Below are 10,626 nucleotides of genomic sequence, written 5' to 3'. Positions count from 1 at the left end.
AGCTCTTGTTTTAGTTGCCATGACATTGGGACAGATCTACTACCTGAAGAGATTTTTTGAAGTCTGGAGGGTTGTTTAAAAAGCCTGTTTCTCATATCTCACTGTTTACCAAACATCTTGGTCATAATAATGTCATTAGTTTCTCTGTTTTTATTTTCTGAACTGGATATTCACTGCTTATGTTTCTTTGTTATTAATAGCTATAAGGGGGGAAATTTTTTTAGGAAAGTTATAATGAAAATTTGATGTTTGATTGGCATTATTTCTTAGTTGAATTCAGCTTCCATTATACAGTCCTTCCAGAACTCAAACACCGTAAATGAAATATAGGAGTATAGTCCTTTCTATGTCTTCTTTTTCTTTTGTATTCATAATAAAATACAGTTTGTTCAAGAAATCAGCACAAGGGCAAATAGTACTCCACTAAAATGATTGCATTCTTTGGATCCTTCTCCTGCAGTTCAAGTTGTTAAAGATTCATTTTGTTGAGTTCTTATGAGAAACAACTTGTCTGCATCTGGACATTCTGCCCAGCCTAATGGCACAGCTCTCTGACTTTGGAGTAGGCTGCCATGGCTGGCTACTTTTATACTTTCTTTTTTGTTTTTGCTTTAAAGATAAGACTTGCCCCAACATATATCCCCCCCCCCCCCGTTTTTACATTGAACCGTAAGACTCAGTCACCTCCAGTTAAATTGATGACACAAGCAGCTAATAACCATTTTTTTGGTTTCTGCCTAACCTTGTAAGAAGTCTCTGTTAAAGCTAATTCTCTGGGTGTTTTGGAAAATGGTAGCTCTTTTTCTTTCTGTGCTGGCATGTCCACTTTCTCTGCTCTTGGCACATAGGAAGTATGTATTCACGCAATTGGAAAAATGTGGATTTCTGATGCCAAAGGGTTAAAGCCTCTTGGATTTCATTGCAATTATGTACAGCCACTATTTGATTTTTGATCAGTGGCATTTTGGGCCACTATTTAATTAGTGTAGTGAACATCGTTGTTATTACTAGGGTTTTGTTTTTGTTTCTCTTGGGTCTTTCATTTTTGGCACATGAATTTTGTATAAAAGGAAATGACTCTCTTGGTTTCTGATGATGGGTTTAAAATTAAAGGAGCATCTGGTTTGGTGTGGGGATGATCCAGGATTATGTTGTGACTGATACATGTATTAGTTACTTGTACATTTTTTTTTTTTTGGATCTTTGCAAGGTGAAAACTACAAGTAACGAGTTTAATATAATTAATTTAAATTTGTTACAGGTTTTCATGTACAGGATAAACATTTTTTTTTAACGTGGGTGAAAATACTTGCAATAGTTTTTTGATAAGGTGAGTGTTTCACCTTAGGATAACTGTTGCATGCCGATTATTTTTGTGTGTGTGAAAACACTTCAAAATTGAATCGAAAGATGTAAATTTAAAATTGGTTGTGTATCTAATATGTCCCAGGTTCAGTAAATAAACAATTCTTAAAAAAGAAAAACAGAAAACAAAACAAAACAAAATGTATATCTTCAGTACATTATGAATTTAACAGAAACATTCATTATGAATTTAACAGAAACATTCATTGATTCAACATGTTTTAATTTAGAACCTATTTTGTGTCAGGCACTTTTCTAGGTATTATGAATAAACCAATACCCCTCCCCCTGTCTCTAGCGAGGAGAATGACATTAAGTGATAGAAACAAATGAATAAATCAACCACACAATTTGGTAGAAGATTGTAAATACTATGGAAAAATATAAAGCAAAGTAAGGAGAATTGGGAATGATATGAGAGGGAAGATTGGTGTTTTAAATTGGGTGATCATGACAAGTGGCCATTGAGAAAGGGAACTGATGTCAAGGACTTGATAGGGGTAAAGGAGTTAGCCATGTGAATATCTGAAGAAGGAAGGCATGTGCCTGGGATGTTGTAGGACTGGCAAGGAGGCTGGAGAAGAGTATGAAGGAGAGTATAGTAGTAGATGAAGCTGGAGAACTGAAGAAGGATGCAAGATGATGTATAGCTTTGTCATTGTAAACAATTTGACTTTTTTTCTGAGAGAAATTGTATGTCAATGAAATGATATTTTTAATTTCGAGCTTTTTTATTTTAGAAGTTGTTCTAGTTTGCTAATGCTGCCGGAATGCAAAACACCAGAGTGATTGGCTCTTATAAAAGGGGGTTTATTTGGTTACACAGTTATAGTCTTAAGGCCATAAAGTGTCCAAGGTAACATATCAGCAATCAGGTACCTTCAATGGAGGATGGCCAATGGTGTCCAGAAAACCTCTGTTAGCTGGGAAAGCACGTGGTCAGCGTCTGCTCCAAAGTTCTGGTTTCAAAATGGCTTTCTCCCAGGACGTTCCTCTCTAGGCTGCAGTTCCTCAAAAATGTCACTCTTAGTTGCACTTGGGGTATTTGTCCTCTCGTAGCTTCTCTGGAGCAAGAGTCTGCTTTCAACAGCCATCTTCAAACTGTCTCTCATCTGCAGCTCCTGTGCTTTCTTCAAAGTGTCCCTCTTGGCTGTAGCTCCTCTTCAAAATGTCACTCTCAGCTGCACTGAGTTCCTTCTGTTTCTCAGCTCATTTATATGGCTCCACTGATCAAGGCCCACCCTGAATGGGTGGGCCCACGCCTCCATGGAAATTATCCAATTAGAGTCATCACCCACAGTTGGGTGGGGCACATCTCCATGGAAACAAAGAATCACAGTCTAATCAAAACTGATACATCTGCCCACACAAGATTACATCAAAGATAATGGCCTTTAGGGGGGACATAATACATTCAAACTGGCACAGAAGTCTTTTAGATTTACAGAAAAATTTAAAATACAGTACAGAGAGTTCCCACATATCTGGAACCCAGTTTCCCTTATTTTTAATATCTTACATTACTATATTGTTACAATGAATGAACAATACATTATTATTAAGTAAAATCCATACTTCATTCAGATTTTCTTGTTCTACTCTAATTTTGTTTTCTCTTCTTGGGTCCTATATAAGATACCACATTGCACTCAGTCTTCAAAGCTCTTTAGAGTTCTCCTGGTTGTTACAGTTTGTTAGGCTTTTCTTGATTTTGATGACCTTGAGAATTTTGAGGTGTAATGGTTGGGCATTTTGTATAATGTTTCTTGATTGGGATTGGTATGATATTTTTCTCTTGATTACACTGGGGTAATGGGTTTTCAGAAGGAGGCCCAAGGAGGTAGTATTATTTTCATCACATCATATCATGGGTATATACTAACTATACAGTCATCATAGTAATCACTGTTGTTCTTGATACTGATCACCTAGATTAGGTAGCATTTGCCATATTTTTCCACTGTAAATTTACTTTTTTCCCTTTTCCCATACTGTGATCTTTAGAAGGAAGTCACTATATGTAGCACATACTTAAGGAATGAAGATTGATGCACCCAATTCCTTAAGGGAAAATAATCTACATAAACTACTTGGAAGTCTTCTGCAAGGGAGCTTTGTCTCTTCTCCCCCATTTATTTATTTATTCAACCATTTATTTATATTAATATGCAGTCATAGATATTTATTTATACTTTGGACTATAATCCAATATTAAATCCAATATTAATTATTTTATTGCTCAAATTTTTCCAGTTTTGAACATTATAAGCTTTTTCAGGTAGCCCCTGGCTCCCTTTAACATACCTCCATCATTTTCTTGATTACTACCTTACTTTCTGACACTACAGGATGCCTCAAGCCCATCTTGCACATTTTTTCTGCCAGTTTTAGACTCAAGTCATTTGAAGTCCAAGGACTCCTGGTTCCTTTAATTAGAAAATGTTATTAGAAAACAGGATCTGGGTGCTAAGCATGCTCATTGCTGTTGGGATATCATTGTTTCTAGATGCTCTCAGCTGAAAGAGCAAGGAAATATCTGTGTATATGCTATAACACATGTATTTACACACATCTAGAAATATGTCTATATGTAAGCATCTGTATCTATATTAATCAAAATATGAGTTCATACTGGTATCTCCAACTTTAATCTACTGCCACATGGATCATTCTAGACTTCTCCTTGTCCTTATCTATAAGTTACCACTCCAACAGACAGAAGCCTGGGTCTTACCATTTGCCATATAGCTACTTAATTGTTCAATTCCAATGCACATGTGTAGCAGCATCAGAATTTTCCACCATACCTCCATGGAAACAACTTTATCAGCTAGAGTACAGTGCTTATGTAGTTCCATTTTCCTTTAGTGTTACAGACTCTGCTCATTCCCAGCAACACTAAGAGTATTTCATGCGTTTCTAATACAATTAGATTATTTTGTCACATTATTCCATCTTGGGATCCCACAGTCTCTTACATGATTTTTAATAATTATGTGCATAGAGGTTCATTCTTTGAGCTATAAAATTCTGTGGGTTTTGGTAAATACACCATGTTATAAATCCACCATTACAGTATCAAAGAATAGTTTCAATGCCCCCCCCCCAAATCCTCTGCGTTTCACCTATTCAACTCTTCCTCTCCTCCTTCTCCCTGAATTCCTGGAAACCACTGATATTTTTACCATCACTATCATTTTGCCTTTTTCAGAATGTCATATCATTGGAATTATAAGGTATGTAGTCTTTTTAAGAATGGCTTTTTTTTCACTTAGAAATATGCATTTGAAAATCGCCTTTGTCTTTAAAATATTTTGTTGTATGGATATACCACAATTTTTTTATCCATTCACCCTATAAAGAATACCTGGGTTGCTTCCAGTTATTGATGACTATGAATAAGGCTGCTATAAACATTTGTGTGCAGGTTTTCATGTGAACATAAGATTTCAAATAAGTCAAGAAAACACCTAGAAGCCCAAATGCTGGATTTTATGGCAAGACTATCTTTAGCTTTGTAAAAACTGTCAAAATGTCTTCCAAAGAGACTTGCATTTTCCATCCCCACCAGCAGTGTATGAGAGTTCCTACTATTCCACATCCTCCCAACATTTGATGTGGTCCATGTTTTGGATTTTAGTCATTCTAATAGTGGTGTATCATTGTTGTTTCAATTTGCAATTCTTAATGAAAAATAATGTTGGGATCTTTTCATGTACCTATTTTTCATCTGTTTATCTTCTTTGATGAGGTGTCTATTCATTTATTTCCCCCATTTTTAAATTGGGTTGTTTTCCTGTTGTTGAGGTTTAAGGGTTCTTTGTATATTTTTCATACAAATCCTTTATCAGATATTTGTTTTACAAATATTTCCTCCAATTTGTGGCTTGTATTTTGAATCCCTTAAAAATATTCTTCACAGAACAGACATTTTGAATTTTAATAAAGTCCAATTATTGATTTTTCTTTTGTGGAATGAGCCTTTGATATTGTATCTAAAACTCATTATCAAACCCAAGGTCACCCAGGTTATCTCCTATGATTTCTTTTAGAAGTTTTATAGTATTGTATTTTACATTTATACCTAAGATCAATTTTAAGTTAATTTTTATGAAAGGTGTAAGATCTGTGTCTACGTGCATTTTTTTCTTTTTTGCATTTGGATAATCAATTGTTCTAGATCATTTTTTTTTTTAAATTCTGATTGATTATGCTGTTCAGATAAACCATATCCTTACTTATCTTCTGCCTACTTGATCTGTTGGGTGAGAGTTGAAGTCTCCAACTATAAGGTGCACATATATTAAGTATTGTATCTTCTTGGAAAATTGTCCCTTTTATCATTATGTAGTGTTCCTTTTTATCTATGTTTCCTTTTTTCTGAACTTTGCTTTTTCTGAAAATATAGTTACTCCAGATTTTTTTTTTTGATTAGTGTTAGCATGATATATTATTCTCCATATATTTACTTTTAACTTATATGAGTGTTTATATATAAGGTATGTTTCTTGTAGCAATATATACACTCTGACAACCTCTGTCTTTAAATTAGTATAATTAGACCATTCATACTTCAAGTGATTATTATTATAGATAAATTAATATCTGCCATGATTGTAACTATTTTCTATTTGTTGCATTCATTTTTTTTTCTTTTTTCCTCCTCTTTTTCTGCTCTTTCTTGTTTACAAGAGTTTTTATAATAAAACCATTTCTCTCCTCTATCAGCATATCAATTTTTTTCTTTTTTTTTATTAAATTAAGTTTTATTGAAATACATTCATACACCATACAATCATCCATGATATACAATCCACTGTCCACAGTATGATAACATAGTTATGCGTTCATCACCACAATCTATCTCTGAACATTTTCCTTACATCAGAAAGAACCAGAACAAGAATAAAAAATAAAAGTGAAAAAAAACACCCAAATCATCCCCCCATCCCACCCCATTTGTCCTTTAGTTTTCATCCCCATTCCTCCACTCATCCATACACTAGATAAAGGGGGTGTGATCCACAAGGTCTTCACAATCACACTGTCACCCCTTGTAATCTACATTATTATATAATTGTCTTCAGGAGTCCAGACTGCTGGGTTGGAGTTTGGTAGTTTCAGGTATTTACTTCTAGCTATTCCAGTACATTAAAGCCTGAGAGGTGTTAACTATATAGTGCATAAGAATGTCCACCAGAGTGACCTCTCGACTCCATTTGGAATCTCTCAGCCACTGAAACTATTTCGTCTCATTTTGCATCCCCCTTTTGGTCAAGAAGATACTCTCAGTCCCACGATGCCGGGTCCACATTCATCCCCGGGAGTCATACTCTGCGTTGCCAGGGAGATTTACACCCCTGGGAGTTGGGTCCCACGTAGAGGGGAGGGCAGCGAGTTCACCTATCGAGATGGCTCAGTTAGAGAGAGAGAGAGGGCCACATCAGAGCAACAAAGAGGTACTCAGGGGGAGACTCTTAGGCACCATTACATACAACTTTAGACTCTCCTTTGTGGTATTGAGCTTCATAAGGGCAAGTCCCATGCTCGAGGGCTCAGCACATCAAACTGCCAGTCCCAATGTTTGTGACAACATATGCTAGGGGATCAGCATCTGAAAGTTTAGAGATAGGCCTTACAATTCAGGGATAGAGTTAACTGCTGTAAGGGCTTACAATCTAGGGACTATTACAATTATTGTGTCCACGTTAGGCTATGTTCTAAGATTCAATTCTGAGTTTACACATTGTAGTTAGTCCATATTGGTGAGGCATCATCCCTCTCACCATGTTTTCTCCAACACTTTTACTCCTATATATATATTTTCCAACAATTTTATAGAGTTATTCACATACCATACATTTATCCACAGTGTACAATCAGTTGTTCATGGTATCATCATAAAGTTGTACATTTATCACCACAATCAGCATTTGAACATACTGATTACTACAAGAAAAATTGTTTTTTTTTTTTTTTAGCAATAAGAAAAAATGATAAAAAGAAAAATAACATGTCATACAATACAATACACTACTAAGGACAGCAAATAACACCACTACCAAGAATCCCAAATTACTCCCCTATATCCCCTTCTCATATACATTTAGCATTGGTGTATTGCCTTTGTTACATTTAATGGAGGTATATTACAATGTTACTGTTGACCATAGACTCCAGTTTGCTTTGATTATGTTTTTTCCTGAATACCATCCCTTTTTCAAATTTCTACATGGTTGACATTCATTTGCTTTCCCACATGCAAAAACATTTTTATATGTGTATATTTAGTAAGAGTCATTGGCCACTCCAGTTTTTGCCATGTTATACAGTCCCAGTCTTTATCATCTATCTCTACCTCTGGTGTCATACATTCTCCTATCCCACCTCTTTCAGCTTTACTCACAGACATCTTTGTTCAGTGTACTTACAATACCGTGCTACCATCACACAGTATTATGCTATCTGTTTCTGGATCTATGCAATCAATCCTAAGCATTCTGTAGTCCTTCAGCATCAAATGGCTGATCTCTGCCCTCTTTCTATCTCCTGGTTGCCTGTGTTGTCAGCTTTTAACTCCCAAAGTTTGTTCATTAATGTCTGTTCATATTAGTGAGACCATACAGAATCTGTCCTTTTGTTTCTGGCTAACTTCACTCAACATAATGTCCTCAAGGTTCATCCACATTATTACATGATCCATGTCTTTGTTCTGTCTTACAGCTGCATAATATTCCATCATGTGTATATACCACAGTTTGTTTATCCACTCATCCTTTGATGGACATTTGGGCTGTTTCCATCTCTTGGCAATTGTGAATAATGCTGCAATAAACATTGGTTTACAAATGTCTGTTTGTGTCTTAAGTTTCAGTTCCTCTGAGTACATACCCAGCAATGGAATAGCTGGGTCATATGGCAAATCTATATTTAGCTTCCTGAGGAACCTCCATACTGTCTTCCAGAGTGGTTGCACCATTCTACATTCCCACCAACAATGAATAAGTGTGCCTCTTTCTCCACATCCTCTCCAGCACTTGTCATTTTCTGTTTTTTGGATAATGGCCATTCTGGTAGGTGTGAGATGATATCTCATTGTGGTTTTGATTTGCATTTCCTTAATAGCCAGTGAAGTTGAGCATTTTTTCATATGCTTTTGAGCCACTTGTATTTCCTCTTCAGAAAAATGTCTGTTCATGTCTTTTGCCCATTTTTTAATTGGATTGTTTGTCTTTCTGTTGTTGAGATGCAGGATTCCTTTATATATTCGGGATATTAAACCCTTATCTGATATGTGGTTTCCAAATATCATCTCCCATTGTGTAGGTTGCCTTTTCACTTTTCTGACAAAGTCCTTTGATGTACAAAAGTGTTTAATTTTGAGGCGATCCCATTTGTCTATTTGTTCTTTGGTTGCTCGTGCCTTGGGTGTGAGGTCTAAGAAACCACCTCCTTTCACAAAATCTTTAAGATATTGCCCTACATTTTCTTCTTAGAGTTTTATGGTCTTGGTGCTAATGTTTAGGTCTTTGATCCACTTTGAGTTAATTTTGGTATAAGGTGTGAGATGGACATCCTCTTTCATTCTTTTGGAAATGGATATCCAGTTCTCCAAACACCATTTATTGAACAGGCTGCTCTTTCCCAGTTGCTTCGGCTTCACTGCCTTATCAAAGATCAGTTGTCCATAGATGTAAGGGTCTACTTCTGAACACTCAATTCGATTCCATTGATCAGTATATCTGTCCTTATGCCAGTACCATGCTGTTTTGAGCACTGTAGCTTTGTAATATAGCATATCAATTTTGCTTCTTTAAAAAAATTAGTAATTTTCTTAGAGTTTGCAATATAAAATTTAAACTAATCCAATTCCATCTTCAAATAACACTACACTGCTTCATGTGTTGTCCAGGTAACTTATAAAAGAGTATTCCCAAATGCTCTCTCTCCCATTCCTTTTGACATTGCCATCATTCATTTCACTAATCCATGTGCTATAATCACCCAAAATATTCTTACCATTACTTTCAAAAAACAGTTATCTTTTAGATCAAGTAAAAATAAGATATTTTATTTTACCTTCATTTATTCCTTCCTGAAATTCTTCCTTTCTTTATATAGATTTGACTTTCTGACCTCGTCATATCCTTCTGAAGATCTTCTCTTGACATCTTGACATTGCTTTCATGGTAGGTCTGCTGGAGAAGGATTTCCGCCAGTTTTTGTTTTTTATGAGAAAGGCTGCACTTCTTCACTTTTGGAAGATAGTTTCACTGGATATAAGATTCTAGGTTGATGTTTTTTACATTCAACACTTTAAATATTTCACTCCACTCTCTTCTGGCTTGCCTGGATTCTGAAAAGATTTTTGCTCTAATTCATATCTTTATCCATCTATAAGTAAGAGGTGTTTTTGTTTTGTTTTGTTTTGTTTTGTTTTGTTTTATCCTGTTATTTTCAAGATTTTTTCCTTTTCTTTAGTTCTGCAATTTGAATATGATATGCCTAGCTGTAGTTTTTGTTTGTTTGTTTGTTTGTTTGTATTTACCCAGCTTGGTGTGCTTCAAGTTTCCTGGATCTGTGGTTTGGTGCCTGTTATTAATTTGAGGGATTTTGCAGCTGTTATTACTTGAACTATTTCATCTACTCTGTTCTCACTTCTCCTACTGGTATTCCAATTATGTGTATGTTGCATCTTTTGACATTATCCCACAGTTCTTGGATGTTCTATTCTCATTTTTATTCTTTTTTCTTCTCATTTCAGTTTGAGAATTTTCTATTAACATATATTCAGGCTCACTGATTATTTACTTGGCCATATCCAGTCTACTGATGAACCCCAAGAGGCAGTATTCATTTCTCTTACAGTGTTTTTGATTATAGCATTTCCTCTTGATTACCTGTTACAGTCTTTATCCCTATGCTTATATTACTGCTCTGTTCTTGCATGTCATTTACCTTTTCCTTTAGAGCTCTACAATATTAATCATAGTGATTTTAAATTTCCTATCTGATAATTCCAACATCTGTGTGATATTGAGTATGATCCTGATGTTTGCTTTGTCTTTTCAAACTGTTTTTCTTACCTTTTAGTATGCCTTATAAATTTTTGTTGAAAACCGGACATGATGTATTGGTAATAGTGTGAGCTCCTATGTTAATCTTGCTAGGATTTGGACTATGCTTAATGTTTGCTGTAACTCTAGGTGCCAGGAGCTTCAAGTTCCTCTAGTGTCCTTGTTTATTCTCTCCTGTTGTATT

This window comes from Choloepus didactylus, chromosome 3, assembly GCF_015220235.1.
Source record: "Choloepus didactylus isolate mChoDid1 chromosome 3, mChoDid1.pri, whole genome shotgun sequence".
In the NCBI taxonomy this organism is placed as follows: Eukaryota; Metazoa; Chordata; class Mammalia; order Pilosa; family Megalonychidae; genus Choloepus; species Choloepus didactylus.
This window is presented reverse-complemented; position numbering follows the sequence as displayed.